The following is a 14,342-nucleotide window of genomic DNA, read 5'->3' as shown; positions in this document are numbered from 1 at the left end:
AAGAAGCTTTTTGAAATATCATTGTTGAGATTATTTTTATTTTAAACCAAAATGTTTAAATCTAAATCTGAAGAGGTTATTTTTTTTCTTTACATAATTTTTCTGTATCCTTCCCATATCACTCTAAACCATATGTGGAGGAGACAAGTGGAGAAAAAAATCAATAATCCTGAATCCAATTTCTACATGCAGAGCTGTGTCTCTCTTTTTTCCTCCAGGTGTTGTAACTAGTGTATGTGACAATACAAGACAAGGTTCAACATTTTAAGATTTCTCATCTACTATTCACAAATAAAGCCACTAATTTTTCCGACATTTTTAATCTAAGAGAAATTTCCTTCATCACACTATTAGGAGTATATCAGGTTGACTTTCTAAAACAATTCTTTATGTTTGAAGGTGGATTTTAATTATGGACAATGGTGTACCTTACAGATAATGTTAAAACTCAGTGTGTTATGGACAAATTGAACCAATGAGACACAGAATGGGAGGAGAAGAATCTTAATTTTCTTACTGCAGTGGAGCGGCCCAGCTCTACAATAGTTAAGCTTAAGACCAGATTTCTGTTTAAAGCTTGACTGTCATAAGTACTCCAAAATCTGTACAGTTACTGGGATTGCTTTCAAATTTTGTCCCTTGTGTGGGGTTTGGCCAGTGATCCAAATTTGGCTATTGATTCCTGAGATACAACCCTGGGGGGGGGGGGGGGGGAAGCTTTTCTTAATGTTAACATATTCTGGTAGTGAATTTATGCTCCCAGACAGAGATCAAATTAGGACAGAGGTCATCGCACAAGTATCTCAAATCCTTGAGAGTTACCCAAATGGAGTACATGCACCCACTAGCCCTGTGGGGAAAATCAAATTAAAACATTATTAGTCACAGACTTCTCTTGCAGTGTGCAAGATGCATTACACTGAGTATATGCAGAGAAAGAGGTTATCTAGAAAACTACCTCTACATCATAGGACCTTGTGACTCTGATGTTATGTAATGGTCATTGAATCTGAGCACCACCCTGGCACTATGAATTCAAATCCAATCCAGGGCAGAAAGCTGAAATAAAAAAGGAGGCATCTTGTTCCGGTTTGCCTCTGTCAAAGGTTTTTTTTTTTTAAATTGTGGGAAAATGTAATCTGAATACATCATAGGGCACTTAAACTATTTATTGAAAAGAAAATAAATTACACAAGCAATTGTTTGCTGGGAAGAGAGGGTGATATTGCATTAATTTAGATGGAATATAGGTGCCCAAAGATGTTAACATAACCCAGTTGCTGTCCAATGTTAAACAGTGTTAAGCAAGGTTCAGGGTTTGGCATACAGACATCTTAGCCTGCTTAGTACTATGGCAAATACCATTAAAAACCTTTTAAATCTTTTATTAAAAGATACTAAAAAGGTAAAACAGTTAAAGCATTTGAAATGTTGTTAAAATGAAAGCCTTACTTTACATTTCTTGTTCCCTTTCCCTTTAGTTGGCGAGAGGTTTGAAAGGAAAAAATAACCCTTGTTTAACAGTGTTCGATGGTAATAACTTTTCTTTTGGGGTAAAGAGAAGAAGTTAGTTGAGATTGGCTAGAGCTGTTATGGCTGCTTCTGTTACAGTTCGATCCTGTTTCATCTTGAGTGGTATTTGGGATGCAGCTGAGGCGGTAAAAGTGATGATGTCATCTGGCTTCCCGTCTGTTCTGGTCAGGACATTTCTCAGGATCAGGACGAAGAAGGTCTGGTCCCAGGAGACAGTGGGGGTGGCAGTCATGATGGTGAAGCTTGCTCCAATAGTTTTCGTTTGTTCATCTCTCCCCTCTGAAGGCTCTTTCTTTAAGGATCCAAAAAAAGGACTGATGGGTGAAATAGCCCATCCCCTCATTAATTTGTCCACCAATTAGGCCTAATGTCCAACACATCAATTTTGGTTAATTTCCAGTTCCACATCTTCTGTTTTTACCAAGTTCGATTTAAACATTTGCCTTGAGTTATATCAGTAGGCCTTTCTGTTTGGACTTATTTTGATTTTTTTGTAGCTGTCAATCAATATTTGTTGTCATAGGTTATTGTGCTATCTTATGAACATACACTTACTTTTTACAGGAGAATTTACAATTAGGGTAAATTTGTAGACCAAATTATCACAACACTGATTGGGATGGAAGAGTAGGCGAGAGGAGTTTGGGGCATGCGCCAAGAATACACTGCTGACACTGGGATAAGGAATTGAGAAAGGGCATGCTTAATGCATATCATAGCCTCTGCAGCACTGGGTATGGGGGATGAGTGCACCCACTGACATGAATTGAGCAGTTCACACGTATCAAAGCTATTGTTTCAGGCTATATTTATCTCCATCGGGTATTCTTTCAGCTGAGAACATCTCATTGAAGTGGATGGGTCACTTAACACCTCTCCGAATTAATAAATTATTAAAGGAGGGTAATGTAATTAATGTAAAATCAACTTGAGTTTTTGGAAAATAGATCCTGTCAAACTAACTCGATATCTTTTTTTAATGAGACTACAAGCTTCTATACGGCATTTGACTTGGGACCTCATGACATTTTGATTAACAAAATTAGAATGATGTAAAATTAACATGACATCTTAAAGGATTAAAAACTGGCTAAGAGATAGGTCTCAAAATGTAATAATAAGTGGGAATCATCATGAAGCAGGTGTGTTTCTAGTGAGATACCGCAGGGATCACTTGTTGGCCCTGTGCTATTTAGCATTTTTGTCAATGATCTGGAAGAAAACCCTAAAATCATTGCTGATAAAGTTTGAAGACAACACAAAAATTGGGGGAGTGGTAAATAATAAAGAGGGCAGGTCACTGATTTAGAGTTATCTGGATTGCTTGGTAAACTGGGCACAAACAAACAATGTGTTTTTAATATGGCCAGAAATAAATGAATACATCTAGGAACAAAAAATGTAGGCCATACTTATAGGATGTGGGATTCTATCTTGGGAAGCAGCAACTCTGAAAAAGATTTGGGAGTCATTCTGGATAATCAACTGAACATGAGTTCCTAATGTGATGCTGAGGCCAAAAGAGCTGATGCAATCTTGGATGTATAAATAGGGGAATCTCAAGTAGAAGAGAGGAGGTTGTTTTACCTCTTTATTTGGCACTGGTGCAACTGCATGTTTTCTAATGTATGTATATGGAAAACAAATATTTAATGGTAGGCTCTTCAGTCTAGCAGAGAAAGGTACAACATGATCCAATGGCTGGAAGTTGAAGTCAGGCAAATTCAAACAGGAAATAAGGCATAAATTTTGTCAGTGAGGGTAATTAACCAGTGGGACAATTTACTAAGGGTGGTGGTGGATCACTGACCATTTTAAAATCAAGATTTGGATTTTTTTTTTTTTTTCAGTTTTGACAATTAATATTGATTGATTAATCCTCCTACTTGCAGTCCTAGCCCAAGGATCTCTGCTCTGCCTTGCCAGGGCCACAGCCTTCCCCGCACCTTACCTCTTCAGGGATCAAGTGTCACTGGCCCTGCAGGTAGCCCTGTACAGGCCTGCTATCATGACCCCATTCTCACACCTGTGACAGCAGGACTGCAGAGGGTTTCCTGTGCTGGCACAGGGCTGGTGACACCTGATCCTTGCAGGCGCAAGGTGTGGGGAAGGGTGTTGCCCTTGTGGGGCAGAGCTAGTGAGGGAGCAAGACCAGAAAACTCTCTGTCCTGCGAGAGAGCTAATGACAGCCAATTGCGGCAGGTGCAGGGGGGAGGCTGCACTCACGCTGTTTCCTGTGGATTTTTTTCATGTGTTTTTTTTGGTGTGTCAACTGAAATAGATGTTTACTGACATCTATCCATTAAAAAAAAAATCCTGCCAAGCCTAATTATATAAAAGCTAGGTATTTTGATTACATAGCCACAGTAGCATATCAGCTACAAATCTAGGTGAGAACTAAAAGTGCCTAAATGGCCACTATAACTCTACCAACAAACATTTCTTGTTCTGTTTTGAAAAGATAGGAAATTAATTGGCAAAAAAAACTAAGTTAACACAGAGTTAAGGTTGCCTGGTGACCACTCATGACCTTCCAAAACATCAAGTTCAACAAAACTCGAACATCTGACAACCAGAAAATATAGAGTTAAGGTAAATGCCCATGTAATCTTAACTCTGCCTTCTGTGAGAGGTGCCCCAAACCATCTATAATGCAGATACTTGCACTCTGCCTTTCACTGTAATGGACAGGCGCTTCTTGCGCCTGCACTATGCTCAAACGCTGATCCTACTCCTCTGACAAAATATTCCACTTTTTACAACCCCTTTCACACTTGCACCCAGGATGCCACCTTTTCCCTACCAGTCATTAAATCCTCCCATCTACTGACTCCAACATTCAATACAGCTGCACCTAAAACACTGAAAGCAGCTGGAGTATATGCAGATAATTCCCAGTGTCTCTTGCCAGCTGTGGGGTACGGGGGCAGAGCTAAGGTTGCATGAGCATTTACGTTAACTTTGTATTTCCTGGTTTTGCTGAACTTGATTTTTTGGAAGGGCATGAACTGTCTGTCACCAGGCAACTTTAACTCTGCATTAACTAAGTTTTTTTTTCTATTTAATATACTAATACCTGGAGTCTGGGTAACATGCAAGAAGAATTGGAAAGTCTCACTGATGAAAAGAAATTTGTTATAGTTGGCGTTACTGAAACTTGGTGGAACGATTTGCATGACTGGAATGTTAACATAACTGGTTAGAACATGTTCAGGAAGGATAGAATAGGAAAAAGGGGAGGGTGTAATTGTGTGGCATCTGATATTAAAAATCCATTGCCTTCTTTTAGAATTACTGTTAACTCAGAAATGCAGACCTTGAATGCATGTGAAGCCAAGTGCTAACTATAAAGCCCAGCAGTGGGTGTGTGTTACAACCACCAAATCAAACCAGAGAACAGGATCAGTTACTCCAACACCTACCTTTAATGTATAGAAAGTAAACATGTGATGTTATAGGTGGGGACTTTAATTTTGGAAGCATATTATGGAGGTTTAATATAGCCAGTGGAAAAACATCATTTGCTTCTAAAAATATGGATGATGGATTTTCTAACAAAAGGTATTGCACCCTACATGAGGTAATTCTATTTTGGATTTCATCTGATGGATAAAGATGAATTAATCATGGGACTAGAAGTTGGTGGTTACCCAGGGAACAGTGATCCTAAGCTTATTACATTTAATATGGCATTTTTACCAGAATGCTGACCTAAATATGCCACGCTTCTTAGCATCGTAGAGCAGGCAAAGGTCTTTTGTTGCTGCCCTTGATGACAATTTTTCTTCTGCAAAATCTTTGGAGTCATAATCATACAAACTGTGGTTGCTATTGAAGTTGCTGATATAGATGGTGTGGTGGCTTGCAGGTGGCCACACTGATGAGGGCCAGTTCATTAATGAGAGTTCACAGACATTCACTACAGTCAAGTCGCTGACCTTGATGGTGATGGAATTAAGGGACATGTTTGGGAGGACCTGAGTAGTGTTCTTCAAGTCATCTTTGACATGGGTTGACTGCTGAGACAAGGATGTATCCATTGATCTCTCCGGTGGCTTTCTCGCTCGATGTCTGTTTCCTGCAGTGCAAGGATGTCAATTTCATCTGTTTGTAGGCTCTTCGTGAGGTAGTCAGATTTTGTGCTGGATAAACCCTCAATGTTTAACTGCACTATATGCAGTGAAGGGTTGGTGTCCGGTTTGACTTAGAAGGGGCCATTTTTTCCATGGCTTTGCTGACTAGGAGGCCTTTTCAGGACATTCTGTCACCAATTTTACATTAGTTGTGCTTACTCATGTAGCAGGTTATCATCCCTCCCCCCATGCTATATGCCTGACCTTTGCTTTGTCGCAGGATGATAACGGACACTCTTTGTCATCAGAGACTCTCCACATGTGCAATCAAAGGAAATAGGTATGTGTGTACCTTGAGGTTCCAGTCTCGATGACTTTCCCAACAGACTATGCAGACCCATTGTGATACAGGTCAATCTCCAAATCCCGCTATTTTGCTCCATCCTGAAGCCTCAGTGTGGAACTTGGGGAAAGCAGTATAATAGAGAAATCTGTGACGTTGATCCCTCCAACCCCTGCCAATTATTATCACTTGGTTAGCCTTATAATAGCTGTCAAAGTCAGTATTCCCAGGGGATACAGAAAGGCTTTCACTCCCTGTTGGACACTAGAGAGTGAAGAACTCCTTTGACAGTATAAGGCAAATGGACAACCAGATACAGCAAAAGCATTGCTCCATTCTTTGGACTAGTCAAGAAGGCAAAGATAGTGTGACACTGTGGAGGCCCTTGACCTCACAAAGTCAAGTTGAAAGGTCTGGTGTCTCCTCCATGCCCTTGGTGGAGTGACGCCTGCAATCTATATATCTCCGCAGGTGAGCCCAGATGCCATAGCATGGCAACTAATTGCCAACTCAATTGACAAAATTACCATAAAGTCAATAAAGAACTCTATAATGCCCTCAAACAATGCCAAACATTTCCCCAATTTTCTGTGCCCTATTCAGTGGAGGAGGTGGACAGTGGCATCACCCAAATAAAGCCTGGAAAAGCAGCAGGTCTTGATGGCGTATTCCCTGTGTTCTTAAAGCATTTGGGCCAAATAGTGAGAAAATGGCTAGATGCTCTCTCTACTAACATGGAGAATACCAAAAGAATGGAAAGGAGCAAAAATTATAGCTGTTCTCAAACCAGGAAAAGAGGCAACTAATGCGAAAAGTTATTGATCTATAGTGCTTCTTAGTGGCTGCTATAAGCTATTGAAGCAGCTTCTACTTTGCAGAATGAAGCCATTGGTGGAGGAACTGGTCCCCCAAAGAACAAGCTGGTTTCAGAATAGGCAGAAACTGTTATGACCAAGTCCTTGTGTTGACTATAGATAAGCTGGCTATCAACGCCAACTTAAAATAGCAACAATATTTATCAATCTTAGTTCCACATACAATACAGTATGGCAGAAAGGACTTCTACTGAAACTTGCAATAGCCATACCTTGTTGCCCTAGAATTAGGCTCATCACTGAAATGCTGAACAATCTCAGATTCACGGTGTATCTTGGTGATGCTATCATCAGCCTATAAAGACTGATCAGTGGACTCCTGCAAGGGTCCATTATAGTTCCAGCACTTTTCAACTACCTATCCACAATTATTCCACCAACATCCTCCCTCAAGTTCATGTACTCGGATGACATCGCACTGGCTGCTCAGACTTCCTCATTTGAAACCTCAGAAAAGGTTCTAGAACAGGACCTACAAATACTAGAAACATATTTCAAGGCATGTTGATTAAAGCCAAATGCCTCAAAAGCAGGGGTCTCAGCTTTTCATTTGAATAATACCAAGGCCAAGAAGACATTAAACATCAATTTCTGTGGGTCATCATTGATACATGGTCATAATCCGAGGTACCGGTGATAATACTGGACCGCATGCTCAGCTTCTATCTCCTTCTTGAACCAACCAAAAGCAAAACAAAGACCAGGGTCAACATCATACAGAAGATTTCAGGAACATCTTGGGGAAGCAATACCTGCACACTTTGAACATGGACACTAGCCCTAATCCATTCCATAGTGGAACAATGTGCCCCAGTTTTGGAGTGGAAGTCCACACACCATTTTAGTGGACATTGAAATTAACACAGCTTTTTGCATAATTAGTGGCACCCTCATATCAATGCTGGTTCCATGGTTATTGATACTGGCTAACGTTGCGCCAGGAAATCTCCAATGAGAGGCTGCGACAGTTAGGGAAGATCATAGCAAATATCACACTAGTGCTCCCCCATGATCTAGAGCACCAGACTCACAACCAACTAAAATCAAGAAAACCCTTCTGGTCCTGTGCCACAGCCCTCTTTGTGGAAGTTAAGGACATTTGCAGAAGCTGGTTTGAAGCCTGGGCGGCTTCCGACGTACCAAACAAAAATCTAATTGACGACCCAACTGTGCAAGTGCCGGACTTCTCCTCCCTACAGTGCATACGGACAGCTCTAAACCATATCAACATCTAACATGAAAGATGAGCATACTTACTCGATGGATGGAAAATGAGGAAATCGCTGAACTGCAACTGTGGCATGGTGCAAGCTGTCGGACACATCATGGACGATTGCCCAATCTATACTCATCCTGTGACCCCTTTTGCTCTCGACTGGATAAGATACCTTAAGATCCAACTGTAGTTATGCTGTTTCTTTCGCTGTTCCACTGTTGCCATACAAAAGAAGATGATTTAACATGGGAAACAGAGGATAGTCTCAACCAAAAATATATATGCTTGGTGCTTCAAAGGGGCTAATTTCCCAATGCTCAAGAAAATTGAGTGAAATTGTTTGGGAGAAAAAAAGTAGACTGAAAATTGGGAATATTTAAAGAAGAATATATTAGATGATCAAAAATCCATGATTCTACAATGAAGGAGGATGAAAACTTTGGCTAAAAGCCCATCCCATTTCAGTGAAGTTAAGGCACCAATTAAAAATTAAAAAGCATTATAGAAAAATGGGCAAATTGGTAGCAATTGATATAAATTAGAAGTTATGAAGTGCAGAAAATTGATAAGGAAAGCTAAAGACCTCAGGGAAAATCCAAGGCTGGCAAGGCTAAAGACAAGAAAAAGGATTTTTAAAAATATATCAGGAACAAAAGAAATTCTAGCAGTAGTAGGGACCCATTACTAGATGGAGATGGTAAAACTGTTAATAATGAAGCAGAAAAGTAAATATTTCTGTTCTGTATGCAGAAAGAAGCAAGATGATGGACTCATTATTTGAGGATATTAAAGTACTTTCCAGGCTGTTACTAACTGAGGAGGATGTTAGACAACATCAACTAGGGATAAACATTTTAAAATCAGCAGGCCCACATAACTTGCACCCAAGAGTCCTAAAAGAGTTGTCTGAAGAGATCTCTGGACCAATCATAAGATTTATTTAAAAATTAGAATACTGGGGAGATTTCAGAGGACAAGAAGAGAGTGTTGTGCCAATATTCAAAAAGGACAAACTGGATAATCCAGATAACTACAGGCTGGTAAACCTGACATCGGTCTTTGGCAAAATAATGGAAAAAGCTGATTATGGGATTCAGGTCATAAGAACTATAGTATAGGAATACAATTAATGCCAGTCAACCTGGTTTTATGGAAAAATAGGTCTTTTAAACAAACTTGATTTCAATTTTTGATACAGGTAACTGGATATTATATAGATATACATACTTAGACTTTTGTAAGGTGTTTGACTCAGTACTATGTGAACCTTGATTTAAAAATTGGTACTATATAATATCAGTAGAGCACAAGGCCGGCTCTAGGAATTTGGCCGCCACAAGCAGCCAAACAAAAACAAACAAACAAAAAAGCCGCGATCGCGACCGTCCGCCGAATTACCACCGAACAGCTGGACGTGCCGCCCCTCTCCGGAGTGGCCGCCCCAAGCACCTGCTTGGTAAGCTGGTGCCTGGAGCCAGCCCTGGTTGAGCACATGTTAAAATGATTAAGAACAGATCTAACTAACAGATCTCAAAAAATAGTTGTCAGTGGGGAATCATTATTGAATGGAGGTGTTTCTAGTGGGGTTATGCAAGAGTAGTACTAGGCCTGATGCTATTCAACATTTTCATCAATGATCTGGAAGTAAACATAAAATCACTACATCATTTATAAATTATAACAACAAAAATTAGGGCAATGATAAATAATGGAGATGACAGGGAAATCCTAGAGAGTGATCTGGATCATTGGTAAGCTTTGCCTATTCAAACAAAAAGTGCTTTATTATAGCCAAATGCAAAGTTATACATCTAGGAACAAGGAATGCAGGCCATGCATATAGAATGGGGGACTCTATCTTGGAAAGCAGTGACTTTGAAAATGATTTAGGGGTTATAATGCATGAGTAACTGAACATAAGCTCTCAAGAAGCTAAGAGGAGAACTGCAGAGTGTTGAGAAGCTAAGAGGAGAACTGCAGAGCAGGAGGGAATGTAATAGCAGGTGAGGGTTGGAGAGCTAAATTTATTGGGAACAGGAGAGGAAAGGGTGGGTAAGAGATGGAACTGATCAAGGATTTGAGAGGGAAGGTATCAGCAGAAGGGGCAAAGAGCTGAATGGGGAAAGAAGACAAGGAGATATACAAAAACACATTGGTAGCACTTCAGGCGCTTAGTCATAGATGGTAGATCTGATACAGGAAAATTAACACTAAAACTTATCAAAGCACACTACTGTGTCAATAGAAAGACTAGGCTATAGAAAGTTCTTAGTTGCAGTGTTTTTATGGATAGTGATTGAGAAATGATCTATGAATTTCAAACCCTTTATAGATACATATGAATGTGTAATAAACTATATGATATATTAATTAAAACAAACAAAATACCACTCTATATTTTAAAGACTATTGCATACTATGGATTTTAAAGACTATTGCATACTATGGTTGAACTTTGCACAGTAAGTGTACATCAGATGCCTTCTCAATAGTTGAATAATTTATTTTGGGATACGCTTTCAGAGGTGAATATTAAAGTTGTGTGGATTGATGCCAGAGGCTGTGGTTAAATAACAGGCACCCAGGCATCATGCATCCATGGTGGTACGCTGAGCTTTAATTAAATATAGATGGAAACAATAATTTAAATGAATGTTTTAAAGCTGGTCTTGTGGGCCAACACAGTTTGTCACCCAGAGTTTTGCTCCTATTGAACTGGCTAATTATGAATTCAAACTACACTGATCTACATTTATAGTGCAAATATATAAGTAAATGCTTAATTATTTTTAGATTTCTATAGTGAAATGCACTCCTTTCACATGTCATGGAACACATTTCCACAATATAATAAAACTTGGAGAGAATTTTTTCTTTATTCTTTCAAGTTAAGTTAACAATGACATTCCCCAGAAAGGTTTCAGAGTAGCAGCCGTGTTAGTCTGTATCCGCAAAAAGAACAGGAGTACTTGTGGCACCTTAGAGACTAACAAATTTATTAGAGCATAAGCTTTCGTGGGCTACAGGTAAATGAGCCCCTGATTGTATGGCTGATGTGATTAGGTCCTATGATGATGTCACTTGAATAGATATGTGGACAGAGTTGGCATCGGGCTTTGTTACAAGCTTTGTTTTGTCGCTTACAGACAACCCCCCAACTTAAAGCAAATACTCACCAGCAACCACACATCACTGAACAAAAACACTGACCCAGGAACCTATCCTTGTAACAAAGCCCGATGCCAACTCTGTCCACATATCTATTCAAGTGACATCATCATAGGACCTAATCACATCAGCCATACCATCAGGGGCTCATTCACCTGCACATCTACCAATGTGATATATGCCATCATGTGCCAGCAATGCCCCTCTGCCATGTACATTGGCCAAACCGGACAGTCTCTACGGAAAAGAATTAATGGACACAAATCTGACATCAGGAATCATAATACTCAAAAACCAGTGGGAGAACACTTTAACCTGTCTGGTCATTCAATGACAGACCTGCGGGTGGCTATCTTACAACAGAAAAACTTCAAAAACAGACTCCAAGGAGAGACTGCTGAGCTGGAATTGATATGCAAACTAGATACAATCAATTTAGGATTAAATAAGGACTGGGAATGGCTGAGCCATTACAAACATTGAATCTATCTCCCCTTGTAAGTATTCTCACACTTCTTATCAAACTGTCTGTACTGGGCTAGCTTGATTATCACTTCAAAAGTTTTTTTTCACTTACTTAATTGGCCTCTCAGAGTTGGTAAGACAACTCCCACCTGTTCATGCTCTCTGTATGTGTGGATATATATCTCCTCAATATATGTTCCATTCTATGCATCCGAAGAAGTGGGCTGTAGCCCACGAAAGCTTATGCTCTAATAAATTTGTTAGTCTCTAAGGTGCCACAAGTACTCCTGTTCTTCATTCCCCAGAAAAAACACTCCCTATCTTCACCAACTTTCATTCATGAAAATACTTTAGAAAAGAGATTGGCTTTGTACTAGCCTGAAGGTGAACCAATTTGAGCTTTCCTGGACAAGTAAAGGGAGTGAATTCCAGAGTCAATGGCTTTCCAATAGGAATTTGCTTCCCCCAGACTGCTGCGGGTGGAACAGTTACCTCAGATGTTATAGCTGATGTTAACTGTTGTGCAGGACATAAGTGGGAGGGAGAGGCAATATCTCATACAGTCAGGACCTACTTCATATATGGTTTTATAGATCAGTGTCTATGCTTTGAATTGTACCTGCATGTGAAAAGGGAAGCCACTGCTGTTCTTGTGGAACTAGTGTAATATGTTTAGTTTTCCAGTACAACTTAATAGGTGGGCAGTTACATCTTGCACATGCTTTCAACAAGATCTTTCAAGCATAGCCCTAATTCGAGCTAATCCAATGTAGAAATTGCATAGGCGGGATTATTATGGTGAGGTCTGGAGTTTACACAAAATGGACATCATTGATTTTTGCCCACTGAGACAAGCTCAGATTCCAGAATCACCAGGAGATCCGAGAGTACCTCAACATTGCAAACTTCTTGGGCCTAGTCACAGGGGAAGAAATAATCTCTCTGCCCTACCACTAACAATCCTTCTCTATCTGCCAAGTATCAGCTGTGTTGTGTCCAGCTACTTTGCTTCTGCCAGTTTGCTCTCATTCCATCCTCTTTCTCAGTTTAACTTTGTGACCTAGGTCATTAATAAAGATATTAAAGAAGATTGTTCCCAAGACTGATCCTTGAGGAACTCCCTACAGTTTGATAATTCACCTTTCAGTACAACCCATTGCCTTCTCCCCTTAGCCAGTTTCTTATCCACCTTACAGTTCTTGTACTAATAACCATTTTCTCTTATCTAACTAATAATTTTCCGTGTGATACTGTTTCAAATGCTTTACTAAAATCCCAGTAGATTAAATGTACTGCATTTTCCTCCTCTTAAAAAAATCAGTTATCTTTTCAAAGAAGGGTATCAGGTTAGTCTGCAGTGATCTACTTTTGGTAAACCCATGTTGTATTATGTTCTCTTTCCCATTTACCTCCATGAATTTAATTATTCTTTCCTGAATCATTTGTTCTAAAACCTTTTGTACTTGTGAGGTCAGACTGCCGGATCATTTCCCCCCGACACTGTCTTAGGTATAGGTCTTCAGTCATACAGTATCACTCCCAAATAAATGGATTTATTAAAAATCCTTGTTTGGAAGAATCCTTCACAGAGAATAGGTTCATCAATGGCTATTAGCCAGGATGGGCACAGATGGTGTTCCTAGCCTCTGTTTGCTGGGAATGGGCAACAGGGGATGGATCACTTAATGATTACCTGTTCTGTTCATTTCCTCTGGGAAATGGCCTGGCATTGGCCACTGTCGGAAGACAGGATACTGGGCTAGATGGACCTTTGGTCTGACCCAGTATGGCCGTTCTTATGTACTGGACTAGCAATCTCATGAACCATTTTCTTTCAATATTCTAGAATGGAAATTATCTGTCCCCCCTATTTGAGTGCATTAAGCTGTTCAAGTTTTTTTTCCATTTCAAATGTGGTAATTTCCATTTCTATAAACTCATTTTCATCAGCCATCCTGCCTTCACGCACATGTTCCGTATTAGCATCCTTATTGAAAACTGAGGCAAAGTATTCATTGAGTTTTTAAACCATACCTAGATTATCTCTAATCTCCTCCACATCCACACTGAAGAGTGGCCCAACTCCATCTTTCCTTTTTCTCTTTTTATTTATATAACTAAAAAACCTTCTCTTATTATTTATTTTAATTCCCTTTGCAAGAGCTAATTCAGCGTGACTTTTAGCAATTCTTATTTTGTTCCTACATTTTCTAACCTCCATGATGTAGCTTTCTTTGCTAATGAATCCTTTTTTCCATTCCATGTAGACTCTCTGTTTACTCCTAGTAACTTTTTAAGATGGTTATTCATCCAACTGGGTTCAGTGCCTTTCCCTACAAGTTTTTTCCCCTTGTTTGGGATGCAAGATAATTTTTGTATACTTGGTTGACAGAAACTCCAAGCCTCCTCCGCATTTAAGCCCTTGAGCTATTCATTCCAGTTGACTTCTTTAACTAATTCCCTTTAAGTCCCTTTTGAAATAAACAACCATGGTTGATGACCTTGTTGTGGTTATTCTTCCCTTTAATTTAAACTGAGTCAAATCACAATCACTCGATCGAAGGTTATTTCCTAAGAGCATGTGTTCTATGATGTCCTCACTACTTATCAAAACCAAGTCACTGAATAGGACCTTTCCCCCTCTTATGTTCACTAACCATGAAGGGCAT

The 14,342-nt window shown here is 39.6% G+C and overlaps 1 protein-coding gene across 1 annotated transcript in view; it reads left to right on the top strand.

Annotated features, from left to right (window-relative positions):
- The window catches only part of EML5 (EMAP like 5), a 300,424-nt gene that overhangs the window by 65,757 nt on the left and 220,325 nt on the right, over positions 1-14,342 (top strand). The gene's annotated exons all lie outside the window — the stretch shown is intronic.

Source organism: Malaclemys terrapin, chromosome 4 (assembly GCF_027887155.1).
Source record: "Malaclemys terrapin pileata isolate rMalTer1 chromosome 4, rMalTer1.hap1, whole genome shotgun sequence".
NCBI classification, from domain to species: domain Eukaryota; kingdom Metazoa; phylum Chordata; order Testudines; family Emydidae; genus Malaclemys; species Malaclemys terrapin.
The sequence above is the reverse complement of the archived record's forward strand: the minus strand, read 5'-3'. Positions and strand labels throughout refer to the sequence as shown.